This window comes from Coenobita brevimanus, chromosome 64 (assembly GCF_032717465.1).
Source record: "Coenobita brevimanus isolate Jiangsu-jjx chromosome 64, ASM3271746v2, whole genome shotgun sequence".
Classification (NCBI taxonomy): Eukaryota; Metazoa; Arthropoda; class Malacostraca; order Decapoda; family Coenobitidae; genus Coenobita; species Coenobita brevimanus.
In genome coordinates this window covers 30,116,022-30,137,951 of record NC_137017.1, presented here as the reverse complement: position 1 = coordinate 30,137,951, position 21,930 = coordinate 30,116,022, and positions in this window count along the sequence as shown.

Genomic DNA, 21,930 nt, shown 5'->3' with positions numbered 1-21,930 from the left:
ACGAATGTAAGCCCACACCATTTTCATTAGCCAGGATCTATAGGCTAAACTGAACCTCTCCCGTACTCAACAACAACCCGACTCCCTCTTTATAGTCAGCTAACGTCTATCCCTATATATTCTTCTTCTTTCAGCTCCTTCTGGGCTCACTGACTTCCCTGATCTACTTTTTTTTTTTTAAATTCTAATTAGCACTCCCCTCGAACTGCAGATTCATTCGTTTCATCATGTTCAACTCTTCAACGATCAGTGGCTTATGATCATCATCATCATCATCATCATCATCACGAGTAATTATCCCAGTCTTTACCTCTCTATCCCTTCCCCTACTCATCTACGATCCCTAATTACCCTTTTCTAATCAGGCGCCTCTGCGTGTTCTCCGTCTGGTCACCACCACCACTACCTGACCTGGCCTTCCTCCTCTCTGCCCTTCCCCTCACGCAGGGCTAAAAACATCCTGCCTCGTACTCGTTACACAGGAGCCGTATTTAGAGATTTTCTTGGCTTAATTCCTTCATTCCGGTGACGTGTTTTTCTTTGTTTTTGCTACTTCCTCACAGCCTCATTCAACCCAAGAACAATATATCAAACAGGAAAGGTAGGGTACGGTCATCTTTAATCCCCACATCGGTAGGGTCTTCTTGTCAACTGAGTACAATCGTCTGGTATCCATGGTTGCCAATTTACCTCATTTGGCATCACCGCTAGAAACATTCACTTCTCCTCCAGTGCCAGATTTTGACGGTATTAACACACACACACACACACACACACACACACACACACACACACACACACACACACACACACACACACAGAAATAGTCTAGTTTTAATAATAGTTCTGTGATATTCCAGAGGTTATTGGAATTCTCTTGTGATTTCTAGAGCTTTGAAGACCTAGTGCCATTCCAGTGATTTTTTTTTTTTTTTATCTTGCAGTCCTACTATTAACCACCAGAAAAGACCACCGGATTCATATGGTTAATTCCTTCACTACGATGACTTCGATTATGTAGTTTTTTTCTGTATTACTGTTACTACTCGCTTATATGAAGTACATGACGTCCTTTATTTTTATTACTCTATCTGCATATGATTTTGTCCAGCATCGGGGAGACCTTTCGACCTGATGGATCAGATAGGACCTTCATGGACCTCTTCATTACAAGGCGCAATCTATCAGTCTACCCATCTTTCTATCAATCTAACCATCCATCTATATCTTTCTGCCTATAAAATGCGTCCTGGGAGTGAAAGGTATAAGGTGTGTCTAAGACTGTGTGTGTATACAGTATATACGTCTGCTTTGACTTCAGAATCAAATTCAGAGTGAATATTAAAATGAAGACACACGATAACAAACAGAAGTGTGATGACTTAACGGTTACGAAGACTTAGTTATCTATAAATATCTTCGAATCATTCATCAGCACGACGCCTTGGAAGCTGATGTATGATGGAGATCAACCAGTAATTTATTTTCTATCAACCAACAGTTAGTCATCATCGAGAGTCGTTCTGTTTGGTCATATTATCTTTTATTATTTACTCTGGTTGGTTGAGAGGCGTCTGGCTGCTGGATGAGTGAAAATGAACAAATGTACGTACATGCAATCCTGTCCACACCTTAACCACTACAAGCCAGTGACTTTTTTTTGTTTTTATAGAATGTACTTCCCACCTCCAGACGAATATATTAAGCTGAGGAGAGACTTTTCGAACTAGAGGAGTTAGAAACAGCTCTCACTAAGCTTCATCACTACTAGGGGGTCCTCCTAAGCTGAGTCAGATCATCTAGTGCGTCTTTGGCCTGAAGGGGTTAAGCTTAAGGAAGTTTATAAATACAGACGCTGGAGTCTTGTTACCGTCCATTCATATCCGCGGCTTGTTTACAGTACAGAGTGAGAGGATGGAGGGAGGTGAAAGGGGAAGCGTGGGGGGGGGGGGCTTGTGGGACGTAGGAGGGACATAGAGAAAGCTTAGGGGGACAGAAGTGGATCTGTAGGAGGTAAAAGAAGAGGCATATTGGTGGGGGAAGGAGGGGGAGACTATGGGGACAAAAGTGGTCTCGTGGGTTGGTTAGAGGAGGCGACTTAGGGGGTACCAAAGGGGGGCTTGTGGTTGGGGAGTAGAGGTTGGGATGACTGTGGTTGGTATAGACGGGGGGGGCTGTGGGTTGGGGGGGAGTGGGGTAGACAGAGGGAGGGCTTGTTGGTGAGGGGGAGGGGACAGTTCGCACCCATTAATCACCCCATCAGTCCTGAATGGCGAGGCTTCCTGTTTTTTACGACCTCATCCAGCTGGCTCATGACTTACCTTTTTCTCCCCCGTTATTAGTTGCAATCAATCTCGCTTAGACAAGGCCCGATGCCGCTGTAGGAAGGTGGGTGGGTGGGCGGCGAGGGCTGGGTCGCCTTTCTCCCTCTGCCGGAGGGTTTTTGCCGCTCCATCGAAGCCTCATTAGCGAGAATAATAGCGCTGGGGAAAGAGAGGACGCCGGAATAATAAATATGGCATAGGGAAAGCAAAAAGTATTACTGACCGAATCTTTTTTGAGTCATTGCTCTCTCTCTCTCTCTCTCTCTCTCTCTCACCTACATATTGCCCATGGAAGTATGTATACATGCATACATACATACATATATATGCACAGTATATATATATATATATAATGTATGTACGGTATATTCTCTTCAAAGTTTAGATAACGAATAAATTGGTCATAATTCCTAACAAGATAGGTTTGGCATCGTACAATCGGCATATAGTTTCTTTTTTCCATCTAAGAACCTAATATGGACCAGACATCTCAAGTTCCCAAGGCCGCCATAGTTTGCCCGAGTTCATAATGGGACCCGTCGACTGGTGGGAGTAGGGCGTTGTAGAATCGGAAATAAACCCTTCAATCTGATGTAGTATTTTTTTTTTTTTTTTTTTGCGGCTTCCAGACTATTTTATTCACCTTTGGAAAGGCTTTTTCAAGTGGAGGGCTTACAATATAGAAAACTTTCAATAACCCCTGCACTGCAAGCTGAAAAAGTATGGTGTTGGCCTCGACATCATTAAGGAAAAACAAAGACGTCATTGGAGAGAACAGGTCACGATAACCCCCTCATGATCGTCGTAATTCCATAGTGGCATTGTAGTCCAGTTAACGCCAAGCAATTTTACTTACCTGTGAGCGAGTCAAAGCAGCTGGGGAGCGTTAATATTGATACCATTACCCCTCTCATGGGCAGAAGTCTAGCATCCTGTTCCAACTTAACACCAGACCATTTCATTCATCTGAGAGCGATTCATAGGAGCCTGAGAGTGTTAACCCGTTTAATACAAGAAGACTATGGAGCAGAATAAACCATCAGAATGTTGCAAGAATAACCCCCCCCCCAAAAAAAAAAAAAAAAAAGTCTCCTCAGTGCAGTAGTAAGGAGCTATAAATATCGCCTTTCCGTTTTGTCAGACCAATTTCAACATATGCGATCATTTTGAGTTTATATCGATGATTATGATATTATTACTCAATACAGTGTTTTTACAACTTGCTTTAAGGTATTTTTTTTTAAATCGAGTTTTGAAATATTACTATCCCGTCATAAACACTCATTATTGTACAGCAAGGGGCAAATTTGCGTTCCAGTTTTCTCATAAGAATTCAGCTGGAGAAACAATCAGTCCTTTCTCAAGCATAGTGTGTTTATTTTAACCTGACAAAAATCCCTTACCCCTTTCAGCTCAGTTGGTGGCCAGATGTACTCAGACTGGAGAGTCGATTTCACTATCTTCCAAGGAGACTCATTCCTACGTCATGGTTAAGACATCGCATTTTGTGCACCCGCGACTTAATATTCAAAATGTAGGAATTGGTTACCTCTGTCAGGTGAAAACAAAGCGACTATAGTGCATGTCTAATATGGTTAGTCCTCACTGCTATGTATTTACCAAACGGTAGAAACAAATTTACTTATTGTTTACCTTCTGACTTTCATTGTGTGTGTGTGTGTGTGTGTGTGTGTGTGTGTGTGTGTGTGTGTGTGTGTGTGTGTGTGTGTGTGTGTGTTTATATATTTATTGTATTTCGAGCTATTACTCAGCCTATAGACCCGGAAATCTTTTTTTAATTGAGGAAATAGACTTTGTCAACTCCTTCATCACGAAATGTCCCTTTTTCATGCCTATTATAATAATCTGACTGTACTTTGAACCAAATGAACTCCGATGCAGTAACAGTATTAACATTTTATTTACATTTTGTTAAAAACACGAGTATATTATATAACACTGCCTGAGACCACAAAATATAAATGCAGCATTGGGTTCCACCTCCGTAATATATTTCACCATTGTTGTGCTCTTAACTAGTTAAAAAATTGTGAGAAAAATTTAAAAGTAAAAATGCATTGACCTTGAATATACACGAGCTGTCATCAACACGGCGAGAGCAAATAAATATTTTAGTCAGGCATTCATCACGGTGGATGTTTTTTCGTACCACCTCATTTGCATGTTTTAATTAAGAGTTACTAAATAAAGATTTCAGGAAGAGCAAAAAAAAATTATATATTTATATACATATAAAGATATTGGCCCCGTGGAGGTGAGAAATTTTCCCGGGCAATTATAATTAAGGTATGAAATTACCTTGGCGGTGTCGCTCCTCCACCTTTACACCTCGAGAGTGAATCAAGGAATTTCTGAGATACATAAAATTAGATATAGGATGGAAAGCATCAGGCTTTAAGTAGTAATGCAAGTGGAGCCCGAGCTGAATTTGTGATGAAACAGCGACGCAGTTATTTCATTTGGAATTAAGCCAATTAGCGTCAGTATTGATCCGGTAGTACGTAACGGATCATCGGAAAACCTAGGGAAATAAAAAATGTGTTAGATAATTGCTGGTCCTCAGAACTGATATAAGAAACGGATTGTTTCCCAAAACGACGGAAAATGAGTTGACCAATAATTACATCGTAATGAGAGCAATAATATTTCTGCTCTGCTAATTTCCTGCCTCATCGAGCGCGAAATGTTAATGGCCAAAGGTCATGTTGCCAGATGAAAAGTTCTGTCCCTCACTTCCAGTGGTATTGCAAAGTACGTCCTTCCATACTAAGTCTATACTTTCATCTCAGCTGCAAGATTAAGAAGTTGATGTAAGACGTTAGAGAGTAGAAGCAGCGACTGAAATATTGTCTAGGATGAGGTTCACTAACAAACTTTCGATGATTCCACTCTAATAATTTGACTTTATGTTTGCAAGATTAAGTGGCGTGAAGATTTTACAAGCAAATTTTAAGTCTTTCCTGCAAAACCAAATCAAATTACAGAATTGACGGTATGACTGTGAGCCAACGTCGTAGCTGTCATGGTCCGGCCGTGAAACTTTCTAAGTCCATCTTAGGACAAAAAAAATCGTAGTTATGAGAGTTAATCGTAAGCTTATTAGTAAGTTTGTTTCTTGGACAGGATGCTGAAGGCGTCAGGTGATATCATTGGACGGTTTCAGCTATAAACCCGACATTGTTCGACTTAAAGCCACAAACTATGGTCCGCAGTCTCCTTGGATGTAGATACTTGGTAGCACATCTTCCTTACCAGTTAGTTTCTGTATTCACATTGATATAGTCTTGTATGTTGTTTATTCAATGTGTGTTGGTAATGGAAGAAGTGAATACCATACAGGACAATAGTGGGGCAATATAGACAGTAATGTAGATGTGCAGTTTCTTCTTTGCCTTCAGAGAGAGTATGGTCACTGCATACTCAAAGTCTTGCGATGTGTGTGCCAATGTAGCCGAAATCCATGTGCCCACTTTCCCCTGTTTCTGATCGTTTTAATTTTGGGGAGGAGACTGGTTACCTCCAAGAATCACTGGGAGTCACGCTTGCTCCCGAAATGTTGAATTACGGATGAGAATCCCTTGTATAGCTTGTACTAATATCTTAGATCCAGATATGTCCTCCTTTCATAATCTGTGAAAAGTTGTAATATGGTGAGGGAGACGAATCCCCCTAAAAATCATGAGGGGAAAATTGTATATAGTAGAAGACCTTCAGAGTAACCAGCCTAACTCTTTTGGAAAGTTTCATCCAAATCTTCCTCCAATATCAGATCGTTTTTACCGTCAGGAGAGGGCTTACACCCCCAAAATCACTTGGGCCCACGCTCCCCAAATATCGCGTTACCGATGAGAATCCATTGCACAACTTGTACTGCGATATCAAAGCCATATCTGGCCTCCATTCACTACTTCTGAGAAAACCGGTATGTAATTAAACCCTCCCTTAGCAATCAGGTTTGGGAAATTGTACATAGTGGAAGACATTCCCAGTAACCAAAGGAACTTACTTGGAACGTTTCATTCAGATCCATCAAAAAGTCTAGGAGTTAAATGACGCGCGCGCGCACACACACACACACACACGCACGCACGCACGCACGCACGCACACACACACACACACACACGCACGCACACACACACACACACACACACACACACACACGCACGCACGCACGCACGCACGCACGCACCCACCCACCCACACCCACACCCACACCCACACACAGCTGAACCAAGGACAGAATACTGATCGGTTACTTTAAAGCGCCAAAATGCCTCGCAACATACGCTTGTGGCCTTCGACGACGATGACGATGACGTGTGTGTGTGTGTGTGTGTGTGTGTGTGTGTGTGTGTGTGTGTGTGTGTGTGTGTGTGTGTGTGAACAAAAGAGCTCAGACAGTTTCTGATTTTAGGTAAATTTGGTGGAGGGTTAGAAGGACAGCCATGGGGATAACCTATTGTTTGCCATAAAGCTAGGTCGCAGGGCAGGGCCAAAATCTGATTTGCCATGATCAACGTGTGCAATTTTTTTTCCCAGTATATGCCAAACGGGGTGGAAGGGTCGCTGGTAGTGCAAAAACGATGTATTTCGATTTTGATAATTGGTCAAAGATCGAGGGCACAATGCATTATCATGTGTTTGTGTGTAAACATTAATGCTCGACAGTTTTAATCTGATTTGGACCAGACTTGGCGGAAGGACTGGGGGTCAGCCAAGGGCTTCACGTAATGTTTATGAAAACAGTAGATCTAAAGTCAGTCATACGACAAGGTCAACTTACAGTTTTGATTCGATGTAGACCAAACTTTGTGGACGGATTCAGGATAAGGTGATGATAGAGATTCAGTTTTGAGACGATCAGCCAAAGGTCAAAGTCATAGGGAACGGTCAGAAGATAAGGTCACAGAAAAGATCAACTCAAACGGTGTTGATTTCATTTGGATCGAACTTGATGGTAATGTTAAAGATCACGCAAGAATGAAGAAACGGTTCTGGGGCAATCGGTCATAGGTGAAGATAAGGGAAAGACAAATGTTTGGCTTTTAGACCAATTGGTGGGCACGGGTGTTACACTCTCTGAATGCTCTTTCTTATTTTAACCTTTGAGTAGAATTATCAAGATTAGTAGAATATACACATAATGTTTGTTTTACCATCTTCAAAGCTGTTTGACAATATATGATTACAACAAATACTGGTACTCCTTGTAATAAACATTAAATTAGCGAGAATGGTTAAAATTTGTAATAACCTAAATGGTTTTCATTTTTGAATTTAATTAACAAATTGCTGGCATTATGACCCATGATATTTAGTATTTGGATGCCATAAGCTTTTAATACCCAGATGTGGTAAGCCAGGTACATGTGCAGTAGGGGAGAGAGGGGAGGCGAATGGGTGAAAGGAGAGAGGGGAGAGGGGAGGAGAAGATAGTGGAATAAGGGAGGGAGGATGGGAGGGGAATGGGAGAGACAGGAGAGAAGAATAGGGCTTATAATGACTACCTGTTTTCACCATCCTATAAATTTTGTCCACTTTAATTTGGCCTGCTATTGCCATCTCTCCATCTTCAGTACTGCACTATAACAACACACTGTCACTAGAATATGATGCTAGTAAAATGGGACTATGGAAAGGATGTCCAGCCACAGTATTGCCTAATTCTCCCAGTGAGCTGTGTGGAATAAACTGTATAAACACGGTATTTTCCGCCAATATTGGTGGATACATCTACAGACTTTCTTCTCTCTGTCACCATAATAGAAAACACACGTCAGTCCTTTGATCAAAAGTCCTTATTCCTCGTCGTTCGCTGTTTCGCCAAGTTTTTCATGAATCTATTAATTTCAACTCTTGTACCACCGACTATCTTCTCCTCTTCTCTCCATCACCTCCTGCCTATTCCTCCTTTTCTCTCCATTCCTTCCCTCCCTCTTCTCCCCTTCTCTCCATGCCTTCCTCCCCTCCCTCTCCTTCTCTTCTCTACATCCCTCCCTCTCCTTCTCTTCTCTACATCCCTCCGTCCCTCTCCTTCTCCTCTCTACATCCTCTCCCTCCCTCTCCTCCTCTTCCACTTCTCTACGTCCCCTCCCTCCCTCTGCTTCTCTTCTCTCCATCCCCTCCATCCCTCTCCTCCTCTACTCTCCATCACCTCCCTCCCTCTCCTCCACTTCCCCTGGCCGGAGACGCTAGTGGCTTCCCTCCTGTCAAGTTAAGTCTCTCTCGCCCACCTCCCTGGGAACTCCTATTGGCCTCTGCCTTTTCTTTCCTCCCGCTTCCCTTTCTCTCCCTTTCACACCTTCTCTCACCTCCATCCCGTATCGCCCAAATGACCTGGCTGGTGCTGCTTCTGGGGTGCAAAAGAATTTCTTTTCTATATTTCATTTTATTGTATTTCTCTTTACATATGCAGTTGCGAACTAAAATATCATTTCACATAGTCGAACAGCTGTGAAACTTGCTTGATATTTTGGAAAATCTTTTGTAATCTGAAGATCGTCTCTCTTGGTTGTGAAAACTCATTGGTCACAATTTTGCCATATACGGTATCGTTATGGAATGAATCAATGTATGTCTGCTATTTTTTTTTTTTTGTACTCTATTTGCTATTTTGAAGGTGACGCGCCCCAAACCAGGATAGCGTTGATTCCCGACATTCGTACTGCTCACTATCATGTGATTCGGTTCTTACCAGCGCTAACATTAAACTGATGTTAAAGCCCTCTATGACAGTCAGATGGTTTCTTGAGATCCTCGCGTTCCATCTATTGCTGTTTTCACGGTTAGATACCATATACTTCCAAATTTTCCCAGATCTTTTTTGCTTAAATTTGCTCTAAGTACGTCAAGTTTCATCTCTGTGGCTAACCTGCCGAAGATCCCGGACTTCTTTCTGTTCGGCAATGGTTAGGTGTAGTTACAGTAGACTGGCAGGAGGGTTTGGTTGGTATTAATGTCATCTCATGTCTATGGGTAATGGAAGTTAACGCAGTAACGATTAAGTATTTTAATTTGTTGGAGTCGACCGGTTCCACTTGGTAAAAACAAACCGACTTGTATGTTTTATCGCCTTTATTACTGTGCACGTTCCTTATTAACTTCCTCCTCTCATTTGCCCTCTTCCCCCTCTCAGACTTGAACCTATGAATTCATCTGCATTGATTCTCCCACCAAGAGCAGAACCATTTGCATATTTTAGGCGATTTACCTCTCAGTTTTACATTCCCACGCTTAGCCTAAATGTGTCCTCCTTTCCATAACCCTCACATTTCCTTTCCTCACCCCTCCATCCGTGAAAAGCTTAAATAACCAATGAGAAACCACACTTCTTTGCTGTAACCACTATTGCACCTGAAACCACTCTCCCTTCTTCCTTCCCATCCGCACCACTATGTTCAGAGACCTAGGATCGTATATTTAAGCCTGAAATCACGAAGTGCAATGCAAACTTGCAGTTACCGACGATAATTTCTTAAGTTCGTAACGAGGGTGGATCGTATTTGGCGTTCTACATCTTTGCTGACTGTCCTCTGTGATTTTGGATCCAGACTGCCATAACTAATAAGAACAGGTGGTCCATATATGACTCAAAAATTAAGGGCTTGCTTTCCACTGTTTCATTTAAGGCTTATGGATACGGTCCCTTGTTTTATGGGTAATATATACTGTAGTAATTCGTGAAATTTGCAAAACAGCGTATTCTCATTGAGTGTAATTTTCAGCTTTGCCATTTATTTGTAGGGAACATTTTTACTAATTAATTGGGAAGATCATTGTGAACTTCTGACTTCATTTAAAGCTGGGAACAAAGCTCATTTCTCATTCATTTTATCGGTGCCTGTATCTCGACTGGCGGATATTAGCACCGCGATGGGGAACGAACACTGCATTTGATGGTAGATGGAAAAAGAGAGATAAGGCTACTCCATTATGCCGTCCTCGTCTCCCACATTGTGTTCTGTGTCATGTGTCGCTTTATCAGGATCTCTCTGCCTAGTATTCCCTCTCTGTTTTCGCTTCCTTCTATCGCCTCTTTCACCATTTTCTTTCCTCTTCTACTTTCTCCCCTTCCTCTTCCCCCTCCTCCTCATCGTCGTTTTCGGCGTTAGCAATTGGCAAGTTTTAATCATCAATCACCAATCATCATTCATCAGTCATCATCATCACATGCTTCCTTCTCTTCCTTTACCCCTTATATTCTGTTGGATTTTTCTGTCGCTCTCCTCATCATCTTCCATATCCCTCGTCTCTGTTTAGTCTCTTTCCTTATTATCCTCTTTGCCATCCTTCCCCTCTCCTCCTCCTCTCCACTTCTTTCCAGTCCCTTTTCCCATTTCCTTCCTAAACACCTGTATAGTACCCGCACTTCAATCAATATTCAGTTTTTCCTCCTTTCTCACCCCTCTCCCGTTACTTCCTCTTACCATGACAGTCCTAACCTCTCACATAATCCCACATCTTCCTCCTCTCTCACCTTCCTCCCTTTTCCTTCACTCTCACCCTCCCCTCTCATCCTCCTCATTCACCTCTCTATTCCTCTTCTTTCACTTGCCCTCGCTTCCTCATCTTTCACTCTGTCCCCTTTTCTTATCGTCTCCTTATCGTCCTTTGTATTTTTTTCTCGCTGGAGTCCTCTCGCCTTCATATTATATATTCTCTCTTCCATTGTTCCATTGTTCCCTTCCTCCTTTTCCCCTGTCCCCTATCCTTTCCTTTCTCATGTTCTATTCTCTCTCCTCCCTACCTACTCTAAGCACCCCATTCCCCTCTCCTTTTCTCCCATTAGTACCTTTTCTTCACTTCTTTCTTTGCTCGCTCCAGTTCTCCATATTTCATTGCCTTTTCTATTTTTCGCTCGTCTCCTTCTCCTCTCTCCTTCCGTTTTCTTGCTGCACATTTTCTCTCCCCTTATCACCCTCCTTCTCTCCCCTTCCCTAATTCCTCCTTTTACCTTTGCGGATTCTCCTTCTCCCCTTTTTTCATCAACTCTCTTCTCATTTCCCCTCTCCCCTTGCTCTCATATTACCTGCTCTCCCTCTCACCCTCCCATCCTTTTCTCTCCCCTCGTTTCGTCCTTTGCGATTACTGTCATTTTCTTTCGTACCCTCTTCTCTCCTTTCCTCTCTCTCGGTCCTTTTCCAACCGGTTTGTCCCCTCCTTAGTTCCATCCTCTTCCTCTCCACTTCTCCCGCTTCATACCCTCGTCTCTCCTTCTCTTCCTTCCTTTCACATATCTTTAACATTTCTTTCCTTCCTTTTGCATGGCCGAACATTCATCCTTCTTTCCCTTCCTTCACTCTTCCTTTCCGACCACTTCCCTCCCCTTCTTCCCTAAGGGTCTTGTTGATTCTTCTCTGCGTTCTCGTCTCTTATTCTCTCCTCTTTCCTTGTTTACCTCGAGTGTCACTCCTTCCCTCTTCTTCCCTCTCCCTCCACTCTTCTACACCCCCCTCTTACCTCACCTCTCCCCTGCCCGACCCCCTTCGCCCCCTGCCTCCTTACAGTGTGGATGTGATGACTGTCTCAGCAGAACCAACCCCGGCCAACTCTCTTTGTTCCCCTTTGTGTGTGTGTGTGTGTGTGTGTGTGTGTGTGTGTGTGTGTGTGTCTCTCTCTCTCTCATATATATAAAAAAATATATATATATATATAAATCTATATATATATATATATATATATATATATATGTAAATGTGTGTGTGTGTATGTGTGTGTGTGTGTGTGTGTGTGTGTATATATGTATATAAAGTGTGCTCGCACGCGCGCCCTTGACAGCCCCCTGACAGTGGAGGCTGATGGAGTGTGGGTCTGGGCCGCCTTGAAGTCGATAACAAAAGAAGCTCGATTAAGCCCCGCTCCCCTCACGTCGGTCCCGGGGAGATGTAGATAACATTATCGTCACCCTGCCCCCCCCCCCACTCCTCCATCTCCCCAACCCAACCTCTACTCCTTCTTCTCCCTTTTGCACGCAAGAGATTTTTCTTATCGGTGTTCTCGTAAAATCTTTTGTTTCGCTAATACTGCTAATTTCTCATCATCCCTTCTCATTTTTTATACTTCATTGTTATAGCAGTGTGTGTGTGTGTGTGTGTGTGTGTGTGTGTGTGTGTGTGTGTGTGTGTGTGTGTGTGTGTGTGTGTGTGTGTGTGTGTGTGTGTGTGTGTGTGTGTGTGTTTTCATTAGTGGAAGAGATCCTACATTTAACTTTTACTTTCTTTGGTACATATTGACCTTTTTTCTCGCTAATGACAAGTGACTTTACCTATGGCTGATCCCAGACACTGTTAACTGTTACAGAGGCTGTAGATTTACCCACTCATTACGAGGAGTCTTTCATGGTTTCATAATTATCGTTTGATGAGAGCAAGAATATCATCATCATCATCATCATTTGTGACCATCATCATCATCATTTATCACCAGCATCATCACCACCCAGTACTTCTTAGCACCATAAGGAGCGAGGGGGCCCAGAGTTAGGCTGCTTTATCCCGACATTTAGGTCGAGGGTGACCAGCATTGCTTTTCCCCTAAGCGGCATTGCTTTTATAATAACCTCCAACCATCACTTGCATGCCAGCTCTTATGAGCTCGGTCCGCCTGGAACCCTTTAGCGCACTAGACCACAAGGTGTCTTCTGGCCATATGCTTATCGTCTAAGGTAATTCATGGTTTATTGGCTTCCGGAAAACGTTTGGTTTGTCGCTCAGTGCTGGGTCACTCGTTCACTCGCAGGTAGCAGTACCTTGACTGAGGGAACTACATCGTATGAGGAAGTGTGTTATTGTAAAGTGTGGGTGACCCTTAACAGAGACGGAATAATGAGGGTTGTATCTAATTCCTCCTATTCAAAATGCCTCGCCGGCTCGCCTGAGCTTAACACAATTTTTCAGATATATAAAAAATAAACATTAAAGGGAAAAAGTCATAGCTCTGTTAGCTGTTATAAGACGAACCCCTTCACTATGAGGATTCTTAGTCGAATAATATCGTCTGACTGAAACAAATAGAGGGTAAGAAAGATGTCATCATATGGAAGGGGTTAGAGAGCGAAATTTTATCCCAGTAATGGCATTCACTACGAGGGGTGGGCTGTGGGTGGAGGACGTGTGTTTGGGGGGATGGGTAGTGCGTGTGCGTGCGTGCCTCTACGCGTGTGAGGGGGGTGTGTGAAATGTAATAGAGTAAAAACAATTATAAAGTCAGTCAGTATGTATCATTACTCTCCCAGTCCAGTCCATTACCTTTGGAAACACTGAGCGAAGTGTTTTGAGATAATGTAGTTTGGGTAGCCGTAAAACATTTTTTTTTTTTTTTAATTCCATAGGCCGTCTAAAAGGCAGCTGGTGGTCAGAGTGATGGCCATGCGTAGGTTTGACCTCCACTTAGCGAGTGGAGGTTTTTCGATCATAATAATGTCATCAAGGGAAGAGGGGCTCCTGTGGTCTGACCGAGGGTATCTGTATTATAATCCGATTTCTGTATGTTTGTTACCGTAACACAGCAACAACGGCGCAGCGTAGCACAGTTTTTGTTCGAGCAAGGTACCTTTAAAATGCTCGAACTTGAACAAAACAATTTTCAGTCCAGATTTGACCACCGTTTCCCGAGTTATGACACATTTCCTGCTTTTTTCTTCAAATTTAGTACCGGTATTTGCTTTTAGTGGAGGGGATGGATTTGTTCTTGGTCCGGCATTGAAATTAACAGCATGACAGAAAAGAGAAGAGTGATGTGTTGGTTGTGTTATCACTCTCTCACCTCTCCTTCTTTCCTCCTTATACTCCTAAAATTGTATACAGCAATGCTATAGTATAAATTATTATAATAGCAAATACTTCTGTCCTCTCTCTCTCTCTCTCTCTCTCTCTCTCTCTCTCTCTCTCTCTCTCTCAACGGGTGACCCAGCAGGATAAAAATAAGGGAAAATTCCTCCCGCCATCTCACTCACAGCATGAGTAATTCAATTTTCTGTTACTTTGACTGAAAATAGAAATTGACTCGACATCGAGCGGAGGTCGCCGAATCTGGCCTTTAGGCGAGTATTTATGAAGCACCTTTATTACCATCATCAAAAAAAATTTCCCACGGAAATATTGGGTGGGTAAGATCCATATTTATAAACAGGTAAAGAACTATCGTAGCGGGTAACCAGACGCCAGAGAACGCAGCTATTCTGTCATTAGTTTCGCCTTTCATAATAAGGCAGATACTTCAGATACTTCCAAAATAGATGATGATGATTAGTTCGTCCTATTTCAGCAGAGACATCACACCTCCTCTGTCACTCCTTATCATGGAATATACTTATTTATCAGCCACTAATACCAAATTATTTGGAGAAACACCACTGCTTTCCGGTTTGATTGAAGGCATGTGTTACTGTGCTTGCTTTGTTGACTGTATCCTCACCGTTAAGAATTCCTTCATTTTTCCTAAATGCAAGTGATGTGTTTTGTAACGAGAGCCGCATTGTAACTGACTGGAGATTTCGTAACAGCTCCTCCTTAGCGATTTGTTCTGCACATAGCATCTCAGCCTGTCTCTGTGCGTTATTGATGCAGCGTCGATAATAAAGCGCTACATATAACAGTACAATGTAAAGTGTTAAAAAAAAAAAATCGCTGAAGATGCTAAAAGTCTACCATGCCACCTGGATTACTCCTTCAGATCGTAAATTAATTGACGATAACAGGTTCGTTTAAGTGAACAGAAAGCAATCGACGAAGTTCTTACTCATGGCGACTGTAGTTGTACTTGAGAAGGGAGAAACTAATCCGCGGGTGTACATGATTTTTACGTGTGCCCAACTCTGGGAATAAAACTGACAGCCGTTTCCATGAGGTCTAGCATTACTACGTGCCACACAGCCTTGTATGTTACCACTTTGAATGGCACCACTTAGACGCCAATGCCTGTGGTACACTCTGGGACTGTCTCTTTCAGGACTGGTGTGATGATATTAGCAGGGGTGTATTTTAGACGCGTTGGTGTGCATTGTGGAAACTTTGTAAATCTATTTTTAGGAAATCCAGATTGTCAAGCTGTTCCTTACCACAATCTGGGATCGAACTCGCGTTTTTCGGACAGCAGATCATTTCCCCAACCACTTTACCACCATCTCCCGTGGCGCCTGAAGTTACCTAGTTGATAGAGTATGCCTGGAGCCGCATTCATGTGGGCACAGTAGGGTATTTTGAAGTTTACCTCTTAGACTCTTCAGCAAAAAAACATTTTTTTTTTTTGTCTTACTCCTGCTGTCACCAATTATCATATTTAGCTAAGGGTATACTTTCTGAGCTTTGAGTTACATACATCTTTCACCATTATCCCTTTTGCTACGAGGGGCTCTCCTGTACTGAAGAAAATCGTCTGGTTAGAGGGAAAAATAACCCAGAAAATTACATCAACGTTTTTGAGTGGATAATGTAATTTATGTTGATTCGTAACAGTATACATATTTGTTTTGGAGAATACAGGTGAGATACGATGAGATAAGTCGCCAAAGAAGAAGTGCAAGAGAACCTCCACCGTCAACGAGAATACAGCAACAAGAGATAACTTTTAAGTCCATAAGAGTTTAGTACCCACAGAGCCTCATAAATCCACCAGAATACTCCCCCCAAAGAGCCCTACAAGCCCACAAAAATACTGCCTCCAAAGAGCCTCGCAAGCAAATGAGAACAAGGCTTTCAAAGAGCCTCCCAAAATAACGAGAACGAGGCTTCCAAAAACCCACTAACTCCTGAGAATACGTCCTCAGAAATTGGCTCGGAAGTCCATGATAATACGACCTTCAAAGAACTTTTCAAGCTCACGAGGATACAGCCTACAAAGAGCCTCTCAAGCCCACGAGAACATGGCTTCCAAAAAGTCTCCTAATTCAATGTGAAAACGAAACCATAAGTCTCCTAAGCCCACTAGAGTACGTCCTTCAAAGAGCCTTCCAAGCACGCAAGAATACGACACCTGGCAGGTAAGGGCGGCAGGTAATGAGGGGCCGCAGCGTAGGAGGAAATTAAAATCAGGGTAGATAAAATCGAAAGCAGAGGCAGAGGGATATTGGCGTCCGTGTAAAGGAAATTAAAGACGTGGAGTCGACGAGGCCGTGGGAAGGAGAATCAAAGGAAGAGGTGGCGGAGGAAGGAAACAGGGGTGTAACCGAAACAAGGGTTAGGGAAAGATGGGAGTTAAGGATAAAGGAACGTAAGTTGTTCTCAAGATCTGTGCTTCCTTTATGGTACGCTTCCTTGGCGAACTCTCACGTTTTAGTCAGACTGTGCATTTCGTTCTTGCAGCAAATTTTCTCTAATTTAGTTTTTCCAGAAAAAGAGTGACAGTTGTCATCTCTGTCTCTCACTTGCCTTGCTTTCTTCAAAGTCTAAAGTCGTTTTGTCTGTCCTTTATAGAATGAAAAAAAAAATTGAAGCCTCTTTATTCGTTCGTACATACTTCATTTTGAATCTTGGTATGCGTTACATAAGGGATGATCTTGTTGCGAGCGAAGTTTTTTTTTTTTTTTCCTAGTATACTTCTTTAAGAAATTTGGTGAAACTTTTGTTATTGGACTTACATATTCAGTGATATCGTCAGATTCTAATGCAGTCCTTCAATAATCAGAGTGTTCTCGTGCTATCCCCAGCGTTCTGTGTGTGCCTTCATGTCAAATTTCTGGTCAATCGATAACTGCTTTTGTAGGTAGCCACTGCTCTTGTAGGCCTCATACACTGATAACTGCACTCATGAAATTTCCACCCACATGTCACTGAGACACAATAACAAACATATCTTCAGACCATGACATACTTGGCTTTTGAAGTGTCTGTTATTTCAGATTGGGAAAGATTAACCTCATTGCCCTTTGTTTCTTATTCCAAAACAGTTTCTCCATCTTCCATCGTACAACAGTCAAGTGAATATACCCATACCTTGAGCCACACAGCTTAAACCTTCACGATGTAAAAATTTTTGGCGCCTCTTTTTATGGTGTTACTTCTTGGAGATCACATTACTTCTCTTGAAAAATCACATTCCCCTAGGTTCGGTTTGCGGCACTGACCCTGTAGGCTACTTTCTTTTAACCCTGCACAGTAAATTACTACGTGAGAGTTATGCGCCCTTGTGTGGAGTAAAGTTGTTATGCATAGGGTGCTGATCACATACTTCTCTTATAAGCACTGTGTAACCAAGGACTTTCCGACTTCTTGGTTCTCACTGTCTTCACTCAGTCTTTTCATCTTCGTCGCAGTGTTACATCACTTTCCCTACACTGTTTTTACTGCATCAGATAATGTTCATCCAATATCGTTGTCCGTGTGCCACCTTTGGGCAGGCAGCACTCACCTTTGCACACATCCTCGCTACTTTTCTGTCCAACTTTCTGATGTAAGATTTAACCGATGTTCTCAACCATTGACGTGTGCACTTGTGTTAAAATCTGGAACTGCCTCCCTTGTTCTGTCCCCCCGCTGCCTGTGAAATCAAGGTCTCTCGAATGAACAGATCTTGATTTTGGCTCTTGTGATCATCATTCTTTGAATGGGGCTTATTTTGCAGGCATTTAACCCTTTGTTTTATTCTTTCTTTATCAAAGCATTAGTGGGTAGAAGAAAATGCCAGACGGCGTAGGAGAAAAAAATGCATAGGATAAAAGGTCATTAGTAAAAGAAAAAAAAAAGCTACAGTACACAATATATATGTTTAACAAAACTTTCGTGTACAACATTACTCTTGTGTGTGTGTGTGTGTGTGTGTGTGTGTGTGTGTGTGTGTGTGTGTGTGTGTGTGTGTGTGTGTGTGTGTGTGTGTGTGTGTGTGTGTGTGTGTGTGTGTGTGTGTGTGTGTGTGTGTGTGGAGAGAGAGAGAGAGAGAGAGAGAGAGAGAGAGATGCTGGGTGGATGTGGGGCGAGGTTGGTGTGGGGGGAGAAGGTGTTTGTATGAGAGGTAGGTAGATGGGTGAGAGGGGGTGAGGGGAAGTGTGTGTGGGTGTTTGTGTGCCTTTGTGTTTTGTAGAAATATTAAATATTTTCCTAATTCCCCTTTACTAATGATAAAACTTACCCTCACTATCAATGCTCTTCATCTGACCTCAGTTCCTAATTGCAGTCTATCACTTTTCTTGTCTTCTGATTACTTTTCCTCACTCCCTGATTAGTTCACCTGATTCAATTCCGACGCCAACTTATTTCACTATTCTTTATCACCTGCTTGTACTTTCATTTTCACCTGACTCCACTTTGCTTGTCACCTGACTGTACTTCCCACATCACCTGACTGCACTCCCCACGTCGCCCGATTGCACTTTTGACCACACTTGATTGACTTCCAACGTAATGACTGCAATTTCCACCTCGCGCTTCCCATGACACATGATTGCACTTTCCACGTCACCTGATAGCACTTTCCACGTCACACGACTGCATTATTCATCTCACAAGACTGCACTTCCCACGGCATATTATTGTTCTTTCCATCTCACCTAACTGCATTCCCACGCCACATGATTGCACTTTCATACCACTTGATTGCAGTTCTCACGTCACTCGATTTCATCATCTCTTCTTTGCACTTTCGTCACCTCCTTTTTCCGGCTTCATCCCCTGATTGCATTTCCTGCCTTCATACTGCATTTCTCCTTCCTCACTGTGCTCATTAATTAAGCCAGGTGGTCTTGAGGTTAGAACGGCCCAGTCGGAGTGACGGCCTTCCATACTGTAGGTTCCATCCCTACGAGGTGATATGGAGGTTTTCGTTCATGCCGTGCCATGGACAAGTGTAGTCCGGTCATTAACCCTTAACCCTTTCAGTTCTAGGACGGGTTTTGCAGTGTATTCTTGCCATCTCCATACTGCTGTATTCAGCCTTGGAGAGACTGCCAAATGGCGGGGCTATATGTAGGCCCCGTTATCTTTTCATTGCTGTGGTACCCTTCTAAACTGAATACAATAGTTTAGACTTAACGAGAAAACACTACAAAGTTCATCACCGTGTTGAAGGGATGAAATATATTTGACTATGGGAATCTAGCCTCGGCTTCTTACACCTCGACGGTGACACTGTGCGATTTATTTTCTTCGACTGCACTTCTTGGTCTCCTCATTGCACTACTTCCTCACCGTCCACCTGTTCTAACTGGTGCTTCCTCCACCTTCTGCCACTCAGTGTTGCCGTAAATCCACACTAGTTGTGACGTCATTATTCTACACATTCTCGTTTAGTGGCCATATTTACATAAAACGTGATGTTACCACAACTAACAAAATATACTGTATATTAAATATGAGTTTTCAAGAGAAGGTACGAATAATGAATTAAAACCTGTCCTGATTGAAGTGCACGTTAGTTAAATGGTTAAGATACCAAAATAAAGCTTTGGCACATGCTGACTAATAACCAAGTGACAAATTATTTCGTCCACACCCACTATATAATATAATTACCCATCTAACAATCTATAATCATTATAGTTTATCACTACAAAATAGAAAAAATATATACAATCAACCCGCCAAATGAACCATCGCTAAACCGTAAAATAATTGGTGGACATCTTATCATGCAGGTCACGTTCACAGTTCATCTACACGATTTCCGGAAAGAATTGCTGCTGCAGTTCCTGAGTACTCTTAAGTAGGTATGACTGCTAATGGATGCCATTTATGTAAGTAGTTTGTTAAGTAATCATCTATATAGCAGTAAAGATGCCACTGGCGGCTGGGTGTATACGTAGACAGTGTTCCACGACGTACTCGTATTCTTCCTTGTAATAAATGAGTAGATATTATACACAAAGGCTAAACTTTCACTGCTTTAACTACGAGGGATCTTAATAACAATACATATTAATTCACCCTATCCATGTCATAATCTCCTTTACTGCACCAAATTAGCATAAATGGGTAGCGTGAACTAATGTCCACGCTACCCATTTCCACACTGGTATGGTAACACATCCGATTAATCTGCGCCCAGGTTCGTCTCTCATCTGATTTTCCACATTAGTAGACAATTTCCACGAAACGGCAACCCTGCACACAAGCACTGCCGGCCCCCTGCCCAATCGTAGGTTCGTAGCACTAAAATGAACTCGAAAATGAACCAGAATCTTTGCTTAAGCCCTGTTTTAAGATCATCATCATCACCATCAATATCTTCAACTCTGTATCAAAATATTATCCGACTTGGGAGACACTATCCTTACTAGACGAATCAAACAAATCTTCCAAAAACAGCATCACAAGAAAAGAATATTCACAAAATAATTAAAACAATCTCCTCGGAAGGCAGAGTATGTACACACACACACACACACACACACACACACACACACACACACACACACACACACAAGCAAAATAGTCTTCGGTAGCTCTCTCTCTCTCTCTCTCTCTCTCTCTCTGGCGTCTTGTATATCAAAGGGCATGACTGCCTGAAATGAATTAATCCCTTCAATAAGGTGGTCATTTTTTCTTACTTATTCTTGCTGCTATGAGATGCTGTTATTCAGTTATGGCATGTCGTCCCAGGGTAGCGAAGGATATCTATCTATCTATCTATTGCCAGACGCCTCAATCCCGTTTGGGGTGGCCACAAACAAATCGCCTCCAAGTCGCCCTGTCCCCCGCCATTTCACTTCCCTGCTCCCAACTCACACCCCCCTCTCTCATATACCTCTCCACCCCATCCCTCCATCTCATCCTCGGTCTCCCCCTCCCTCTTCCACCCTCCACCTCACTCACATACACTCTCTTCGTCAGTCTTTCACCCTCCATCCTCTCCACATGGCCAAACCACCTCAGTGTGTTCCTCACAACGCTTCCTATCACATCCACATCAACACCACAACGCTCCTTTATATCCTCATTCGTCAGCCTGTCTCTCCACGTGACTCCACAGGCTCCTCTTAAATAACTCATTTCCACTGCTCTCACTCTTGACTTGTGTCCTTCCAACAATGTCCAAGCTTCACTTCCGTACGTTAGAGTTGGTATCACAATACTGTCATGTAGTAACTTTTTTACTTCCATGCTCACTTCCCTGTTTCTTATCACTGCTTTCAAGGAACCAGCAACCTTTCTTCCTTGCTGTACCCTTTCAAGCACTTCACCCTCCAAACCTCCATCCTTACTCATCACACTACCCAAATACTTAAACGTACTCACATTTTCCAATTCCTCACCATCCAACCTCGCTATACATTCACTGACTTCACCTCTCTCAAAGACCATCACTTTACTCTTCCCTACATTCACCTTTAGGTTCCGTTTCTTACACACTCTCTCAAACTCATCCACCAAGCCTTGCAGCTCCCCTTCGTCTTCACTCAACAACACAGTATCATCTGCAAACAACAGTACAGGGAGTTTCCAAACACTATCCTCTCTCACCAGGGCCACTCCAACATCCACTACCCTACCTTGTACCTCTTTTATTACCCCATCCATGTACAGATTGAACAACCATGGAGACATGACACATCCCTGTTTCAAACCAACTTTCAAAGAGAAAAATTCACTTAGTTCACCATCCACACGCACTGCAGCCTTCGCACCATCGTACATACTCTTCACAGCATTCAACAAC